At 41.1% G+C, this 20,348-nt stretch overlaps 1 long non-coding RNA gene across 1 annotated transcript in view; it reads left to right on the top strand.

Moving 5' to 3' along the window:
- The first annotated feature begins 10,607 nt into the window (after window positions 1-10,607).
- Window positions 10,608-20,348, top strand: part of LOC132508002 (uncharacterized) — a 429,503-nt gene continuing 419,762 nt past the window's right edge. The window contains exon 1 of the long non-coding RNA XR_009536377.1: window positions 10,608-10,638. This is a non-coding gene — a long non-coding RNA (uncharacterized LOC132508002). The remainder of the gene's footprint in view (window positions 10,639-20,348) is intronic.

Below are 20,348 nucleotides of genomic sequence, written 5' to 3'. Positions count from 1 at the left end.
TACCTGATGTCCCTTTTGTGCTCCAGGATTCCATCCAAGATCCTACATTCCTTTCAGATGTCAGGCTCCTCTGGGCTGGGACATTTTCTCAGACTTTCCTTATTTTCGATGATCTCGAAAATGTTGAGGCATACTGATCAGGAATTTAGTAGCATTTACCTCTGTTGGAATTGTTCTGGTGTTTTTCTCATAAGTAGTCTGGGGGAAGAAGACAGCAAAAGAGATAAAAGAAGGTCCACCGACAAAAGTCACCATTCTCGTCACATACCATCGATGCGACTCATCACTGTCACTGTTAACCGCAAACGGGTTAACATCCTTGACTGAGGGAGTGTTTGTCAAGTTTCTCCACTGCAAAGCTACTCTTTCCTCATCGTTCCCTACTGCACGCTTTGGAAGGCAGTCCCTGTGCACAGCCCACACTTAAGGACTGAGGATCTATGCTCCACCTTCTGGAGGGTGGAGTAGCTATAAAAATGATTGGTTCTTCTTCAGAGAAGGTCTGTCTCTTCTCCCTATTTGTTTGTTTGTCTATCATTTATATCAGTATGGACTCATAGATATTTATTTTACACTTTAGGTTATAATCCAATACTACGTTATTTTGTTGCTTAAATGGTTGCAGCTTTGGCCATTGGGAGCTGTTCCAGTTGACTCCTGTGCCTTTGACATCCCCCTCATTGTTGGTTTTTTAGCACTTTCTTACTTTCTGGCACTGTAAGATACTCCAGGCTCATCCTGTACATTTCCTGCTCCAGTTCTATAATCAACCATTTCTCCAAGGATTCCTGGTTCCTTTTATTGAAGAATGGTATAGAAATCAAGATCTGAGCACTAGGTGTGCTTGTTGCTGCTGAAGCGTTTATTTCTAGACCTTCTCAGTTAACAGAGCCAGGAAATACATATGTGCATAATAACTTACCCTGTATATTTATTTGCATCTACAAGCCTATCTATATATACATCCGTATTTATAGTAAGCTAAACAGGAGTTCATACTGATATCTCCAATTCTAATCTATTATCAATGGATCATTCTAGCCTCCCCTTGCTTGTCTGTTCCACTCCAACAGGGAGAAACCTGGCTCCCACCTTCTGCCATCCATTTACTTAATTGTCTAATTCCAGTATCCATGTATAGTGGTTTCAGTTTATAGGCTTTTATTGAAGAAAGTTGAAGCCAATTACTCATTCCTAAGTGCCATTATGGACTGGCCATAGGAACAGCAATAGGCATCTATCTGCTATTATTAGTGCCATTTAGAGAGTGTTAGGAAAATTAAAATGATCACCAAATATTTGTCTTACATGTAAATGGATTCTATTCGATTGTACAAACATTTGCAAAGAGGCATCCATATTGACAGCTACTGGTGAAGGCACGGGTGGAGTGAAGGGACCCTTCAGAAAAAAAACAACACATTTTGTAAGCATATTGAGTGCCTACTGTGTGTCAAGCTATCGGGGAAACAAAAATGAGCAGGATTGAATTTAAAAGTTTAAATGTCATATAGTAGACAGACAAGAAGCAGGCACAGAACTAAAGAGAGATGCATAGTCAGAGCCTGGTAAGTATTAAAATACTTGTATAGCAAAAAGGAAGGAGAGAAAACTTTATACCAGGGAAGACAGAGAAACTTTACAGAGCTAATATTTGATCTGGGTCTTGAATACAAGCAGAAATCCAAGAAGTTCAAGAAAGAGGGGGGGGGAGATAAAGGGGATCCTGGGCCAAGGGAACAACACACACGAAGGCACAGAGGAGTGAAAGAGCACATTGTTCTTAACAAATTCTCAGTATCCCATTTACCTTATCCTAATAATATCCTATTGCCACCTAGTGACATTATTTCCTGGTAGACCATAAATATAAATGATTAATGGAGGTTTATGCTTTGGAAACACAGTGACATTTATAACACCTGCACTATTTCCAGTGTGGGACAAACAGTGCAGAAGTGAGTTAGTAATAGCATCCTCTGAGAATTCGCTTTTTAAAACAACAGACATGGAGATTATGCCTGAGGAAATGATGGAATAATTAGGTTTTGTGAACTCTTGGTCTAATGCAACAAATCACTTCATTTTTTTTTTTACTGGAGGTTAGCCCAATGACTAAACCATACTTTAAAAAACATCATAATATTATCCCACCCTTTCTGAGTATATGACCCTAAACACTGTATAATCTCCTCCAAAGTTATATGAAAAGGGAGAATTCTTATCTTTTTAGGCGTTAAAAGAGCAGTCACTAAAATTTTATTCACTTTTGTCTGTTTGGGTCTATCATACTTAATAACTTGTCCCATTTTTATAAAAGTAACTGCATCCCTGTATAATGATATTATGCCCACATGTTCCTTCTGTTCATGTTTATCATCACCAGGAATAGTTTTCCCGTTTTCCCAGGTATCCATCAGCATTCTAAAACCAGAGTCATATACTGTCAATATTGAGAATTCTTTACAACATCAACTATAAACAAAAGTGATCCTCAAGAAACTACCATCAATAATTTCAACTTCATTCCAAAATATTGGGTCTAAACCTAGAAAATACAAAAGCATGGGGCCTAAAAGTTTTAAATAATAACAAGTTACTATTAAAATGTCATCTGTTAAATTAGAATAAAGAGAACTAACTCCAAAGCATAAAGGGAATGAATTTAGAACATAGAAAAAAAAATGTTTTATGTACCTGAGCCTCAAGATAGAAGGGGCCCGCGTGGATATACCAGTTCATTGACATTTGGGGATAATTTATTAAAGCAGCAAATACTGACCTAACTAATCTACCAATTCTACAGGAAAGGATTAGGGAATGCTTCAAAGCTGACTCCTTAATCATATATGAGGTTTTTCAGGGGTACATATAGGAGAGATGGGAGTGGGAAGGGGTGCAGCAATTAAAGACAAATATCATATGATATCACATACGTGGAATCTAAAAAAAAAAAGGGTACAAATGAACCTATCTACAAAACAGAAATAGAATTACAGATGTAGAAAACAAACTTATGGTTACCAGAGGAAAAGAGAGGGGGAGGGATAAATTGGAAGACTGGGATTGACATACACACACTACTATAGATAAAATAGATAACTAATAAGGACCTACTGTATAGCACAGGGAACTCTACTCAGTATTCTGTAATGACCTATATGGGAAAAGAATCTAAAAGAGTTGATGTATGTATATGTATAACTGATTCACTTTGCTGTACACCTGAAACTAACACATTGTAAATCAACTATACTACAATAAAAAAATTTTTAAAAAATAGCATGAGCAAAAGCATAAGAATCTGAAAACATGTTCATATAAAATGTTTCCAGTCATTCAATATGTCTGTCACATTAGGTATGAGGAGGACAGAGGTATGGAATAGGTTGGAGAAGTAACTATACAAGACCATAGTATGAAGAATCTTTTATTTCCAGGCATAAACTTAGGACTTTATGCTGGTCATTTCTAATACACATTTCACAGAGCCATAGGGTTACCTTAATCATCGTGACTGCCATTTTCTCAAGGAAACAAGAGAAAGAAAGGAAATTGAGGTTGATTATGGGGACTGAAGGAAATATTGACCATTCATAATAGCCAGTGAGGAAAACAGTAAAGCGTGTGACCAATAACTAGGACAAGTATTGTATTTATTATTTTTAATGTGAAAAGATTTTAGTTTTTTTAATTTTAACTGATATAATTGACATAATATTATATCACTTTCAGATGTACAACATAATGATTTGATATTTGTATACATGGTGAAATGATCACCACAGTAAGTCTAGTTAACATCTGTCACCAGACATAGTTACATACATAGTAGTGTTTTTTAATATAAGAGAAAGGAATGGAAAAGTAAATGTTATTCAGAGGGAATAAATAAATTGTGGTCTAGTCATATAATGAAATACTATCTAGCGGTTAAAAATCCATGAGCAATGCATTCACTTTTGACAATAAGGATAGATTTTAAAAGTAGGTTGAATGAAGAAAACTGAGTTGAAGAGAACTTTACTACAGTACGGTAGCATTTATGCAAAAAAAGTTAAAAACACAGAATAACACAAATATGTATATAACAAAAAAATAAAATATTAACTTGAAGGATATATGGCATTTTTGAAAGCAGCTGGCTCTGGGGAGAGAAGAAAATGGACCTGGAGAGGGAGAATTTAAAGTACTTCCATTTTATTTATAACATTTTCTTTATAATATGCAAAAACCCACAAAAATGAGTTGGATAGAGGTATACTAAAATGTTAATAGGCAGTGACTGTGGAAGGTAACATTTTGGGCAATATTTTTCCTACGCTTCATATTTTTCTCCATTTTTCAAATTTTCTAAAATGACCAAGTAGTACTTTTGTAGTTATCTCCCCATTTTCAAAAACCATGCATGTTACAGGCACAATCGTGGCAGCCTCCGTTTTAGAAGACAGCACGGGACATGAGGAAAGTATTGTCACCTATACCTGATGTTCCTTCCTAGTCAGGTGAAGGCCAGTGGGCTTGAGGAAAGATGGTAATTTAAGATGTTCTGACTTCAGCAATGCTTATGATTCTCTCCTTATTTTGCACTCAGTGCATTGAGAAAAGAGCATCTGGAGTCATGATTTTCATTAGAATTTTCCCTGAGTCACATCCAGGTTAATAAGATATGTGGGTGAATCCCCATTGATCATGTACATATTTAATGCACGTGGTCTGTTTTAGCCATGTTCAAAAATAAAGCTTTTTGGTACTGTTTCTAAATGTATTATGCCCTATGTTTTTTTTCCCCTTCTCAAAATCTTCTCACTCTCCCACACTTAGATCTCTTAAACCAATTTCTCTGTCTCTACATGCCTTCCTTCTTATTCATAAGTTTTTACACCAATCAAGCCAAAAGGCAGCATATCACAATGTGAGGAATATGGACTTTGAAACTAAAAACCATGGGTTTGAGTGTAGGCTCTGCTTGTAATTATTTTCATGACTGAGCTTCAGTTTATCTCTCAATCGGAGACTGTACTGCCTGGACCTCAGGTGAATGGCCTCACCGGAATAACCAGATCACAGGTGTCAGTGTGATTTGTAAGCTAAAAAAATGCTGAGGTAGGGCTTCCCTGGTGGCGCTGTGGTTGAGAGTCCGCCTGCCGATGCAGGGGACGCGGGTTCGTGCCCCGGTCCAGGAAGATCCCACGTTCCGCGGAGCGGCTGGGCCCGTGAGCCATGGCCGCTGAGCCTGCGCGTCCGGAGCCTGTGCTCCGCAACGGGAGAGGCCACAACGGTGAGAGGCCCGCGTACCGCAAAAAAAAAAAAAAAAAAAATAGGAAAAAAAAATGCTGAGGTAAAGGTTTACCAGCCTTCTTGAACTAAGTGGGTGGCTTCAGGATATCTAAGGGGGAGGAAGGGTCTAGCCACGTCCTGGACAATCAATGAGGCGAGTGATTTGTAGCTAGGTGTCCCTTGAAGCAAATTACTAATTAATCTGTGAGCATGTACATAGGACACGCTGCTGCTCAGGTGACCTGTGACCATCCAAATCCATGGAGCAGGTCAGTGGCACTGATACTTATTGTTTGTAGCTTTACATTCGTCTATTCTTGGACCTCTTGACCCATGTCCCATGGATTTAATTGCATACTGCCACAATCCAAACCTATTGGAAATATGGCAATATTAGTAAATTCACTCATTCAACTTTAAATTGAATTTTAAAAAGCATTTTCTTATGCTCCTGGCACTTGTCCTTGTGCAAAGAAACAGGCAATAAACCCAACCAATCAGGAAACTATAAAAATTGTTAGAAGTGATCTGTGCTATGTGATGTGAGTGTAATAGGGCAGGGGGAAGGCTAGGGAGTAAAGGGTTGGACTGCCTTTCAATAGGACAGTGTGGAGGCCTGGAGAAGGTTCCTCAGGCCTCCAGCTATAGGAAGTATGTATTTGTTTTCTTTTGCTGCTGTAACGAGTTAGCCCAAACCTTGCAGCTCAAAACAGCACGTACTTACTGTCTCACGGTTTCTATAGGTCAGAAGCCTTGGGTTGCCTTGGCTGGTTCCTTTGGTCTGGGTCTCACAGGGCTGAAATCGAGGTATAGGCAGACCTGGATTCTCATCTGTGGGCTCTGGAGGAGAATTTGCCTCCCAGCTCACTCAGGTCTTTGGCAGAGTTGGTTCCCTGTGGTTGTAAGACTGAAGTCCTCATCTCCTTGCTGGCTGTCAGCTGGAGTTCTTTAACCTCCTAAAGGCCACCTGCATTCCTGCAACAGCACACTGAGTCCTTCTCATGCTTTGAATTTCTCTGACAACCTTCTGCTACAGTTCTTCTGCCTTTAGTGGGAGAAAATTCTTTGTTTTAAGGGTCCACGTGGTTAGATTGGTTTCTTATCCAGGATAATCTCCCTACCTTATGGTCTCTATCCTTAATTACATTGGCAAAACCCCCTTTCTGATATTCAATGGAACATTTACAGGGTCTAGGGACAAGGATATGGCCATCTTTGCGAGGACATTATACCCACCACAGAGTTCAAGGGCTCCAGCTCCTGCACAAAGGAAGGCCCATTCCTGGGACACATGGGATCCTCTGACAGCTGACTTTGGCTTGAGGACTCTCTGAGGGCTTTTCAGAACCTTCCTTAGAGTGCATGACTTTCTAGGATGCTCTCACTCAACTTTCTTTTCCTTTCCCTTTCTCTTGGGTCAGACTTGAATCACAGGAATTTCTCCTAATACAATCCATGAACATTGAATCCCATCTTAGTGCCCGCCTCTTGGAACACCTGGACTTTGTGGTACCATCAGTGGAGACAGACAAGTGGTAGGATGGGCATCTGGGCTTGGCCCACCCCACCACCCAGCAGCAGATGGAGAGGATGCTGTGCTGGTTGGTAAGAGGGACACCGATAGTCCTTGATACATGATATCACCTCCATTCCTAAAGATTTCACTGGGGGTGATTTGAAGCCATGTCCTGATGGGAATGAGAATGCTGTGGCAGGTGTAATATATAGGCATTTGTAACAAAAAATCCGGGGAGCAGTGCCTGTAAAGACATCAGAATTAGTCAGTTACTGCTAAGTTGTATTCACACTTTACAGAAGAAAATAAACGGGGCTGTCAACAAGTGTGACAGTCTTATGTCTTATAAAGAGGTTTTTATGTCCTGTAGTAGCAGGGCAGACACAGGCTGAAGATCTGTTAGAGTTGCAGGGATGTTTGAATGCTCAGCCAATGCAGGTCTGCTCTGCAAAGTCAGGGGATCCTGAAACATGGGATGGGGACATCTTTATGGATGTGCCCGAGGATGTTGACTTTATCACACCTCTCTTCCCAGACCCTGTGGGCTTGCACAGGTAGCCCACTGTTTTCTAGTAAAATCTAGCCCTTCAGTTTTGCTGGAAGATGCTGCAAAATCCTCAACCCTGCAGACGGTATAGTCTCGGACACCTCCACCCCAACTTCCATCTCTTCTTTTTCTGGGATCAGACTTGCATCGCAATCTGTTGATTTTCGTAGCCTTCCCAAGATGTCTACTGGAAGTTCCCTGAGAGGGGTTTCCCCTAATAAAATCTTTGCACATCTAACCCCTTCTTGGTGTCTGCTTCTTGAAGGACCCAGATAAACAGAGGTGGTGGAGGAAGGTCTCAGTGAGAAGGTGTCATCGGAGCCAAGACATGCAGGAGGTGGAGACAGCTAGCCATGTGGGAACTGGGGCGAAGAACTTTCCACATGAGGGAGCAACAGTAGCAAAAGCCTTGGGAGGAGCCTTCCCTGCTGTGGTCAGGGAGGTAGGTAATTGGGTGCTTTTTACTCTGAGTGACCAGGAAAGAAATCGCAGGGTGTTGAACCAAGGAATGACATGATATAACTTAAGTTTTTTTAACCTTGTAAAACTTGAAGTATAGTTAATTTACAATGTTGTGTTAGTTTCAGGTGTACAGCAAAGTGATTCAGTTATACATACATATATATATATATATATTCTTTTTCAGATTCTTTTCCATTATAGGTTATTACAAGATATTGAATATAGTTCCCTGTGCTATACAGTAAGACACTGTTATTGGTTTATTTTATATATAGTATTGTGAATATGTTAATCCCAAACTCCTTATTATTATTCCAAACTCCCCCACCCCCCGCTATTCCCTTTGGTAACCATTGGTTTGTTTTCTATGTCCTTGAGTCTATTTATGTTTTGTAAATAAGTTCATTTATGTCATTTTTTTTTAGATTCCACATGTAAGTGATATCATATGATATTTGTCTTTCTCTGTCTGACTTAATATGATAATCTCTAGGTCCATCCATGTTGCTGCAAATGGCATTATTTCATTCTTTTTTATGGCTAAGTAGTATTCCATTGTGTATGTGTGTATGTGTATATATATATATATATATATATATATATATATACACACACCACATCTTCTTTATCCATTCAACTGTCAATGGACACTTGGGTTGCTTGCATATCTTGACTATTGTAAATAGTGCTGCAATGAACATTGGGGTGCATGTATCCTTTCGAATTACGGTTTTCCCCGGATATATTCCCAGGAGTGAGATTGCTGGATCATATGGTAGTTCTATTTTTAGTTTTTTAAGGAACCTCCATACTGTTCTCCATAGTGGCTGCACCAGTTTACATTCCCACCAACAGTGTAGGAGGGTTCCTTAACTTCAGATTTAAAAGGCTCTTTCCTGCAGCTATCTGAGGAACAGATTGCAGGAGGCCAAAGGCAGAGCCGAAGTATCAGTTAGGAGACTATTGCAAGATCCATGTCAGGATGATGGAACTGACCAAGGGCGGAAGCAGTGGAAATGACCAGAATCTGGATGTATTGTGAAGGGAGAGACAACCGAATTTCTTGAAGGATTGGGTGTGGGATTCGAGAGGAAAGATGGTGACTAGAATGTGGATGCTACTAATGGAAATGGAGAAGGGAGCAGTTGCTTAAGGAGGAGATCAGGAGTTTGGGACATGCTAAGTTTGAGACGTTTATACAGCATATACGTGGGAATGTCAAGTGGCAGCTGGATGTATGAGTCTGGTGTCCAGGGGAAAAGTCTGGGCTGGAGGCATACGTTTGGGAGTTGTTGTCAGTAAGATGATATTTAAAGCCAGGAAACTAAATGAGCTCCCCAAGGAGTGACTGTGGATAGCAAAAATATGTAGTTTTTGCTACACATACAAGCAAGTGAATTTGTATGACTCACACCTGAATATCTATGTTCAAAAAGCACCGGAACATCTGGATGATTTTCTCTAGAGTTGTATTCCTATGATGCAAATTCTCAACTTGTTCACCGTACATCTCTATTTAAGAACCAGTAGAATAATTTTATACCTCCAGCTTTCCTAACTGATTAACAAAATTGAGAACCAAAGACATTAGTGAGTAAAAAAGATTTTTTTCACAAATTATTCTACCTGTAGAACTGAAACCTAATGTTAGACCTGGAGGCTAATTTGCTTATTAGGTTCGTTTCTGTCTATATTTTATGCTTGAATTACATTCATCAGGATTCTCCATTTTCTTCTATTTCTGCTGCACTGAGACTAAAATCTATTTTCTTTATTCTATGTATTTAAAAATTGTGTTAACTATTTTGAATCAAATAGTTTTCACTGAATTCTCCCAGGACAATTTTCCACATATAATTCACAAAACAATGCAAAGGAAACTTTCTTATTTGTGTTTCTGGAGAAAAGACTTCCCCAGTGAGTATCCTCAGCCTGTGCTGCAGGGGAGCCTCTGCGCATCATGGCTAAGGGGGCACTTCAGAATTCCAGCTTGCTCGAGCTCTCTTACTTCCTTCAAAATACAGTAGATGACATCTTCGTGCAAGATCTTTATAGACGCATGAATATGTGGGGCTAGAAGGAATCACTGTGATCACTGCCTCTCCCTCATTTTATAAATCGGTGTATCAAAGATTAAGCTACTTTCAAGTATTGGCAGTTCTTGCTTTCTGTCTTCTTCCCCCCTACCTTAGGTTCCTAGGGCTGCTGCAATAAATTCCCACAAGCTTGGTGGCTTCACACAACAAGAATTCCTTTTCTCACTGTTCCAGAGGTTAGCAGTCTGAAATCAAGGGGTTCACAGGGCCACACTCCCTCCGAAGTCTCTAGAGCACAATCCTTCTCTGCCTCTTCCAGCTTCGGGTGACCCCAGGTGTTCCTTGGCTTGTGACAGTGTAACTCCAGCCTCTTCTGTCTTCACGTCGCCTCTTCCCTCAGTGTCTCTGTGTCTCAAGTCTCCCTCTCTTTTCTCTTATAAAGAAAGACATCGGTCATTGAATTTAGGGTGGACTTAAGTCTGGATCCTGAGATTATTAACTTAGTTACTTAATTACATCTGCAAAGAACCTATTTCCAAATAAGGTCATGTTCACAGGTACCAGGGGTTGGAATTTGGACATGTCTTTTGGGGACATACTATTCAATCTGTTACACTTTCCTTCCTTCTTTCCTTTCCTTCTTTCTTCTGCTTGATTCACTCCTCACACCAGATAGTTCCTTTTATCCTTTCATGCATCATTTCAATTCCAAGCTATCACTGACTCTTCAAGGAGATCATAATCCTTCTTTTAAAAAAAAAGGGCTTGGGGCTTCCCTGGTGGCGCAGTGGTTGAGAGTCTGCCTGCCGATGCAGGGGACACGGGTTCGTGTCCCGGTCCGGGAAGATCCCACATGCCGCGGAGCGGCTGGGCCCGTGAGCCATGGCCGCTGGGTCTGCGCGTCCGGAGCCTGTGCTCCGCAACGGGAGAGGCCACAACAGTGAAAGGCCCAAGTACCGCAAAAAAAAAATAATAATAAAAAATAAAAAAAGGGCTTAGAACACAAGGGTTAGCTGGAAAAACTACAGTCCCACCTTTTGAGGTTGACCCAAAGTAGCCATGGTTATATTCCATTATCTCCTTTTTCTATCACCCACCCTGTAACTTCTTCATTTTTCACTCCATCGGCCATCTGGTCTAGTTTACTTACCTGGTGGAAGAACACAGACCTTAATCCCTGAGGACTCTGAGCCTTTGGTTATCTTGTCTTTACCAGCTGCGGTTGTGGGAGTTGCCTGGTTACTGTTACAATGCATATAGAAGCACCTGGAGATGTTTTGGTAAATCTGGTACGTTTCGGGTATACTCCTCCCTGGCTCCACTCCATGGTCTACCAGCATGAGAATCTCAAAGTGGATGGTTGTAATCCAGCTTTACGTTCAGGGGAACTGTCACTTGTGTCCCCTGATGGAAGTGTGCCCCACCTCCCTTGGAACTAGGGCCTCAGTGTCAGTCAGCTATTTTTTTAAAATTAATTAATTAATTTATGTTTGGCCGTGTTGGGTCTTCGTTGCTGCGCATGGGCTTTCTCTAGTTGTTAAGAGCGGGGGCTACTCTTCGTTGCCGTGCCCGGGCTTCTCATTGCGGTGGCTTCTCTTGTTGTGGAGCACGGGCTCTAGGCATGCAGGCTCAGCAGTTGTGGCGTGTGGGGTCTAGAGCGCAGGCTCAGTAGTTGTGGCGCACGGGCTTAGTTGCTCCGCGACATGTGGGATCTTCCCGGACCAGGGCTCAAACCCGTGTCCCGTGCATTGGCAGGCGGACTCTTAACCACTGCGCCACCAGGGAAGCCCCAGTCAGCTATTATTGTAGAAGACATCACTTCAAACCTCAGTAGTCTCCAATCATAAACAAGTATTATACGCACAGATCTATTGGAAAAGCTGTGCTTTAAGCTGCAGGTCTGTTGGTTGGCTGGATTGGTTCTGCTCTGTGTGTGTCTTCTTCTGGGAACTGCAGGCCAGCTGGGTATGTTCTTCTCATGGTGATGGCAGAAGCACAAGAAGACAAAGCCAAGTGCACTAGCACGTATCAAGCCATTGCATGTACCATCCTACCAGCTAAAGAGAGTCCTTTGATCCTGAAGTCAAAGTGTGCGAGATATAGTCTAAGGGGCCAAGCATATTACACTGCCAAGTCCAACAACAATACAGCAGAGAAGTATACCCTTCCCACGGAGTGTCGGGGGACTGGACGCAGTGACTGTTTACTGAACAATACTCTAATTTATACAACCTTCAGTGGAAATGAGAAACCCAGCTTTCGGAAGTGGGACACTGGGAATGATGGCGAGATGCACCAATCCTCCTTCCACATGATACATCATCCTTTGCTTCAGTGCATCCTCCTGGAAAACTGCACACCAACCCTACAGGTTGTGATCCTAGGTTGGTGCATTAGCTGAGCCTTTCATAGGCCATCCCAGGGATCTGTCAGATTGAGTGCTTCTGAATGGTGATATGGCGAATGGGAGAAACAGTGGATCTCAGGGTCACGTGCCATTCAGCGTACCCCTTTCCACATAAAATGGGTTCTTTGGTCTGAGCCTGTGTTGTGAGAGATCCTGTATCAGGAACCAAGCTTTCTTAGAGCCGTCATTACACTGCAGGCAGAAGCACTGTGGCCAGAAAGCAAACCGCTCTCTGGACTAGGTACGAATTATATATTTAAACTCTAGGATCATAGAGACCTGCAGCAATTAACTTGCCATCAGGTGTTCTCCTGGACATACAGTACCATACGAAGGGCTAAGACTTGGTCTCTGCTGCGGATAGGTCAGGCTTCAACAGCAGTATTGGTGGTGAGAGAGCTCACGCTTTGGGTCCATGAACAGCTTTCGACTCTAACATCAGGGGTGCTCTGTTCACAGGCCTCTTGTACACTGGGGTGGCCAAAGATGACCACAGACTTAGTGGCTTAAAGCAATACAAACTTATTATCTTAGAGTTTTGTAGGTTAGGAGTCCAACAGAGGTCTCACTGGGCTAAAATCAAGGTGTCAGCAGGGCTGCATTCCATTCTGCAGGGATGCTCTAGGGGAGAACCTGTTTCCTTGCCTTTTCCAGCTGCTAGAGGCTGCCTGTATTCCTTGGACCATGGATCCTTCCTCCATATTCAAAGCCAACAACATTGCATCTCTATGACTGTTCTTCTATAGTCACCTGTCTCTCTGAGCATAGTTAGGAAAGATTATCTGCATATAAAGCCTGTGATTAGGACTTCCCTGGTGGCTCAGTGGTTAAGAATCCACCTGCCAATGCAGGGGACACAGGTTCAAGCCCTAGTCCAGGAAGATCCCACATGCCACGGAGCAACCAAGCCTGTGCGCCACAACTACTGAGCCCGCGTGCCACAACTACTGAAGCCCGCGCGCCTAGAGCCTGTGCTCCGCAACAAGAGAAGCCACTGCAACGAGAAGCCCGCGCACTGCAACAAAGAGTAACCCCCACTCAGCGCAACTGGAGAAAGCCCACACGCAACAACGAAGATCCAACACAACCAAAAATAAATAAATAAAATTAATTTATTAAAAAAATTAAAAAAAAAAAGCCTGTGTTTAGCTTAGGCACACCTGGAATATCCAGGATAATCTCCCTATCTCAAGGTCCTTAACCTCAATTACATTGGCAAGGTGTCTTTTGCCATATAGGGCAATATATTAATGTGGTCTGGGGATTAGTATGTGGACATCTTCTGCCTACCACAGAGAGAAAGTCCAATCAATGAAAGGCCAATCAATGGTGCCTTGATGAGTGTATTAACCTTGTGGAATGCAGTCTTGCTGGTGGTCCTCTGAGGAGCTGTGCAGAATACATCTCAGAATCGTTGCACTTCAGGACAGAAAGACTGAGGCATTCCACCACCTCCTGTCCCCCGTGGGTTAAGGGTTGAGATTGGAGACATTAACACCTCCCCATTTTGGGGTGGTCCCTGTGCATCATAGGCGAGTGATCTCCATAGCTTATAAATAGTGAAGCAGAGAGATATGACAGAGTGCATACAACTAAGTGTTCAACAATCCTTGGCTAAAATCAGGTGGTCAAGGATGGGATGTGGTACCTCACAAGTGTGCCTCAATCTGTTTAACATGCTTGACTACGGCCCTTTATTAGAAGACACGTTAATTAAGAAACTTAGAGCTGTGCATTACGGAACTGATTGTATTATATATAAACAAAGTAAATATCTAAAGGGAGGTGCTAGGAATAAGGTCAAAAAAAATAGGGAGACAGACTTTATTTCTACTTGGAAATGGCAATCCTTGGATTTTTACATAACACCACAGAAAAGAATGAATATTTTGCTTGAATTCCTTTCCCTCATTTCCTGGTCTGTGTCCTTCAAGACTCAGCTAAGACATCACCTCTCCTGGGTGGTTTTGTGGGTGTGGCCAGAGAGAAACAACATCTCTGTGCCATAGTAGGACCCTGGGAGCTTTCTATTTTAGCATTACTATAGTGTTTTGTAACTGCTTGTCTAAACCTGACAAGTCTTTGAGGACAAGAATTTTGTTCTAGTCATTTTTTTTGTTTGTTTCCAGGGCTTGGAATATGTGTGAGTGTATATTATATTATACTATATTATATTATATTATATTATATTATTATTATATTATATTTTAAGGTTTACTTTATCTTTGTAGATTTTTAATTCATACATCCTCTATCTTTTTTTTCCCCAATGAGGTATTGGTATTTTTCTTGTTGATTTGTGAGAGCTCTTTATATATGGGGATATTAAATCCCTTGTAGCAACCCCTCTCTTTAGGCATGACTAAAATGAAGGGTAGAGCAGAAGGGTTTCCTCTGCTGACATAACTCTCACTGTCACCAAAGAGGCTTAACTGACCCTCCCATCTCACTGTATACATACTTCCTAGTTTAGCCTCAAGATGATCTTTTGATATCATTGAAGATGGGTATGAGGAGGGGATATGAATAAAACTAACAAACAATTTGGATTTGTATAACTGGTATTATAGCTCTCCTTAATTAGATTACCGAATCTTATCTTATCTTATCTTACTGAATATACCTTTTATCTCAGTACCTCCAGTGCTACCACATTGTTGAGTATATAACAAGAACTAGTTCAATGTTATTTAACATCAATTAATTAGTAGTCAGAATTTTGAAAGAGAAAGGGACTTCAGAAGCTACCCCATGAAGAGTTTCCCAAATTGTCTTCTGTCTTCTGCCAACAGTAATATCCGGAAAGAGTCATTCCAGATTCAAAAAATTTGGGAAATCCAGCATATACATTTTTCTAAAGAGTCATCATATTCATTAGTGTACTAAAGACCCTGAAAAGTTCTGCAGTTAAGAAACATGTTTTTCTGATTAATCTGGTGTGAAACGCTCTTTCTGTCTCTTTTTCTTACTTAACAGAATGTTAACATTGTGCTCAAGACTATTTGGGAAGAGCAATTCTGTTCTAATCACTGAATGCAACAGAATACTTAGTGAGCTAGTTCAACTTCTCCCAGCTGGTTGATAGCACAGCTGGGGCTAAAACAAAGTCTCTTGACTTTTATTCCTGCGGTGTTTTTTTTTTTCTTTGCCACTGTAAGAGGCAGCAATTGTCACTTAATGATAATTATTGGTGACAGGAGTTGGAATGCCTCTGCTGTTAAGGGAAGGAGATTAAAGAGAAAAAAAGCATCATCAACACTTTATGGAAAACTTCTTTTTTGGCTGTGCCATGAGCCATGCAGGATCTTAGTTCCCCGACCAGGGATCAAACCCATGCTCCCTGCATTGGGAGCACAGAGTCCTTTTTTTTTCCGCTCGCAGAGTCTTAACCACTGGACCACCAGGGAAGTCCTTGAAAAACTTTTTAAAGAGATCATTCATATAGCATATAAAAAAATCTAGGAATAAAGAAAAATATTTTTATTTGTAAGTTTAATATTAATTAAAATGCATGTTATTTGAAGTAGTGTCAATTGATGATATATTAGAAAATCTGTGCTATATGGTGCATTGTGTCTGCTTATGTCCATTTAATGGGACTTTAACAAGTCATCATAAGGGTGACTTTAATGACTTATTTGAAGAAAAGAAAGAAAATTTGAGGGAAATTTGGGTGATGGGAGTCTAAACCAAACATAAAACCAGGATTAGAGGTCTGTTGGAAAGAAAATTTCTATTCCCTGTGAGCTATAGACACAAACAAAACGGAACCAAAGACCCAAATGAAGTCTTCCTGCTGCTTAGAAAACTGAACCTTTACCTATCTGAAGAAAATTAGAAGAGAAAGTTACCATTCATTGAGCATACATTTTTATCAGATATCATAAGGTGTTTTTTTACCTAATCCTTATAATACTTGTGAATGAGAAACAATATTGTCACCCCCTTTCTACAGACAGGAAATTGAGGCATAGAGAGGTCAAGTAACTTTCTCTAGGAAGTATAATTAGGAAAAATATGAGAGCCATTGGATCTCAAAGTTCAGGTTCTCTCGTCATTCCATATTACATAAAAGTCTTAACTCCCAAAGAAAAGTGTTGAAACAAAGACCTTACTTCTAAGCAGTTAGAGAACGTACAGGACATGTGGTCTAAGGACATCGGTCCAAAGGTCTCATTCTGGGTCTTCAGTGGAGATGTCTGATGGTGCCCAGGAGGCTCCAAAGTCTGCACCTTGAGGGTGAAGCTGTAGCTCCTCTGGAATCCAAAGGCTCAGCCTGGATAACAACCTGCAGGGAAGTAAACAGAAACAAACACAAATGCACAACAACAACAAAAAAAGAACTAGTCAGCAGAAGAGAGAAAACAGTGAAAACTAGAGACAGAGCTGTTTAATCTTTTCATCTCAATCTTTCTTGGTAAGCAGAGCAGAAAGCTGTCAGAAAACATCAGTTATTGAAAAGGAAATTTTAAAAAATGAGTATTGTTACTTGTGTACAAGATAATCAAATGGCCTTCTCAGCAAACCCATAAGTTTTCCTTCAGGAATGGCTCAGCAAGCCAGTGTGAATGGTGACTACACTCTGAAACAGACTAAGGCAGACACCTTAATAAATATGCACTGTATCTCTTTGTGTTTTCAAAAAAATAAGAGATGATTAGCGTTATGCTGAATGCTTTCATTAAATGCAATTTTAATCTCTGCGTGTGGAATATTTGGATAACAATGAAGGAATATTCTATTTTCTGAAACGGTCTTCCTCCTTCCATCCATACAGATGACAGGCTAGCACGTGGTGCTCAGTACTTCGTCCCCATCCTCCACTGTCCTTCAGTGACCTCCATGCTTCACGCTCACTCAGCCATCTTAGTTGCATCTTAGTCTTTGCCCTTTGATCCATTTCTTACACATCAGACTCTGAATCATCACTTCTGGTCCATCCTGTCTCCCACTTCTTTGTCCCTATTGTATCTACTCAACCTTTCCTAATTATTGCAGACTGTCACTCCATTCTAGCTTCACTTGCCTCCCTCCTCAACCAATTTCATGGTTAGATGGAGCTGAACTGCACTCACTACCACCCTAGATCCTTCAAACTTTAACTTTCCTTCCCTCTTCCTCCAGCCTTTCCTTCTTCCCTCTCTTAGATGCTTGGCCTGCCTGCCCCCACAGCAGCCTGTGTAACTCCCATTGCCTGCTTTCTTTTCTGTTCTTTAGGCTTCTAATTTCTGCAGAACAGAGACCATAAAACCATACTGATTAGGTACCCTGTTTGATGTTACCTAGGCAGCACTGATTTTTATATAATTTTATCGTTATATAAAATTATTACTTAATTAAATGTATAATCTCTCTCCCTGAGATGGTTTTCCTTAGAAACCATTCATGTACATCCCCTCCTTGTGGTGACTACTCTCCTGTGCACTCAGACGGTGAAAACTAGCACTGCAGACCAAACTCTACACCCTCAACCAGCGAGTCTCAGTTCTTCACCCTGTAAACTCTCTCAACTGATGTGTGCTGTCTGCACAACCCTCAGCTGAGTGTATTTATATAAAATGTACTAGGTACTCCAGCTTGGCCTCCCTTTCAGCCATTATTTGTTGCTTCATTGAACCATTTCTACATATGATGGCTGACAAAGGGTGTACCATCGATAGTGAAACTCCTACAAATGAGCAAAGAGGAAGGATCTTGCAGTTTTTTTAAAGAGTAAGTTTTAGGTTTTTTGAGGTACAAGAAAATTGTATAAGTAGATTATCTTTGATTTCAAATAACAGAAAATTCTCACTCCAAGTGGTTTAAGTAATAAAGAAAAACATATTACCTCACCTAATTGGAGGATAGTTTCCAGGGTTGATACAGTGGCTCAATATCATAAAGGACCTCTTTTTTCATCTTTTTCTCTGCCTCCTCTGTACGTTAGCTTTGCTCTCAGGCTGTCTTGCCTCATGACTATAAGATGGCAGCAGTGGTTGCAGAGATAATCAAGAGACAACAATGCTCAGAGACAGAAAGGGACCGTCTTTCTCAGGGCCTCCTAGCAGTGATCAAAGCTTTCCCTAGAACCCCCCGTGGAATCACCATCACTTGGCGTGGCTACCATGACTGGCTATCAATTACAATTTACCTTTGGAGTTGGAGATGAGGAAAAGGTTGGACACCTAAGCAACTCCAAGGGTAAATCTTAATTGGCTCTAAGCAATTTGCCCATGAGAGTCATGATCTATTATTTCTGGTTCCAGTGTGTCAGGGTCCTAGTTCTAGTGACTCTTCTTGCTACTTCTGTGCCCTTCATCGGTGCACAGGAATCAATTTTGCTGCCACAAGACCCATGAGGCCTGAAAATACATTATGTGGCTTTCTGAGATCCTATCTGCCTGCAGCTCTCAGACCCACAGTGCCATCATCCTAGTTTTGCTCTATCCTGGGTGGCCCTGTCTGCTGAGATACACCATATGGCCATTTCTCTCCCATTGTTCTACTCCTTTCCCGAGGGAGATGCTCTGATCTTCTCTACTCTCAGATCCTACAAATCTATCTGGACATTGTGTTATCACTTCCCACCCCACACCCTTTCCTCTTCTCTCCCAGAGCCCAGTCCAAATGGCAGAGGTTAACCAGTAGCTAAACTCCTTTTCCTCTGATTTCCTTCCTGCTCCCACCCCACCTACTTTGGGAATCTGTACAATCTTATTGGTGAGAAAGCATGCTCTGATTTATCATGATTTTATTTGCACCAAATTCTTTCTGCACCTAGTCTTATGAAACTCAAAGAGCACATGCGTGTATAGGAGAGGAAGCACTTAAGGCTGACTGGCAGAATCTTAGAAAGCTTTATGGAGAAAGTTTTTGAAAGAAGAGTTAAGGATGAGTAGGAATTTTCAGGGATATTGAGGTAGGAAGTCAGGGTATGGAGATAGTATGTCCAGGGAGAGGGTCCTTCATGGGTGGGCATAGAGCTGCATGAAAACATGAGGTGTTCTGCAACTAGCACTGGTGGGAGATGATGCCAAGCAGATAGGCAGAGGATTTGGCAGCGAGACATTGGTAAGGCATTTTCATCTCATCTTTTGGTGTGATAAGGAGCCACTGAAACACTTAGAACTAGGGCCATGACATGGTCCAAACTGTATACTATAAAAAGTTCTCTGGCAGCAAATTGAAGGGATGATTAGGGGTGGGTAAAATTTGAAGCAGAAAGACCATAGGGCAGTTCTTGTTGTTCTCCTATAAGGGAAAACTGACGAGGGCCCACAGTATGTTAGTAGTAGGAAAATGGTGGTAGTGGAGTTGATATAAAAGGAAGAACTGATAGAAATTGATGATTCATTCAATAGAGAAGGGAAAAGACAAATTTAGGGTAACTCCCAAGTCTCTGGCTTCAGTAAATGGATGATGGTGGTACCATTATATGAGATAATGAATGTAAGTCATAGGTATGCTTCTGGGGAAGATAAATCCCTTATTGTACATGTTGAGTTGGAGAGCATTCCAAGTGGAGAAGACATTGACATTGGACATATGGATCTGAGACAGGCAAATCATTTGAGTCAGCTATTAATTTGGAAGTCATAAACAGCAAGGTTATAATTAAAGGCATGAGCATGCATAAGATTGTCCAGGGAGAACATATAGGGTGAGGAAAGGAGGGGAGAAGTGAGGAAGTAGGAGAAGAGAGGGGGCCTTGAGAATACTTACACGAAGGATGAGAAGCCTACAGAGGGAGGATACTAGTGGCAACCAAGGAGATGACCCGGAGAGAAAGTCTACATGAAAAGTGAGTATAGAACCAGATTTGAATGGGTTCAGAAGTGAATTATTGCTATGTGGTCAAGTTCACCAATCTTTCCTTCTGAAATGTCTAATTTTCTTTTTATCCCATCCAATGTATTTTTTAAAAAATCTCTACATCGTATTGCTTCATCCCTAAGAATCTAATTTGTATGTTTTGTATTAGAAAAAGAGGGCTCACCTTGAGTAAAAGAAGAAAATCTCCAGGGACCCTAAATTTATATGTCTATATTTGCCATCTCATTATTATTTCCTTTCTGATGAGACTAAAGTGCTAATTTGGCAGGGAAAATTATTTTCTCAACT

This window comes from Lagenorhynchus albirostris, chromosome 17 (assembly GCF_949774975.1).
Source record: "Lagenorhynchus albirostris chromosome 17, mLagAlb1.1, whole genome shotgun sequence".
Taxonomy (NCBI): Eukaryota; Metazoa; Chordata; class Mammalia; order Artiodactyla; family Delphinidae; genus Lagenorhynchus; species Lagenorhynchus albirostris.
The sequence above is the reverse complement of the archived record's forward strand: the minus strand, read 5'-3'. Positions and strand labels throughout refer to the sequence as shown.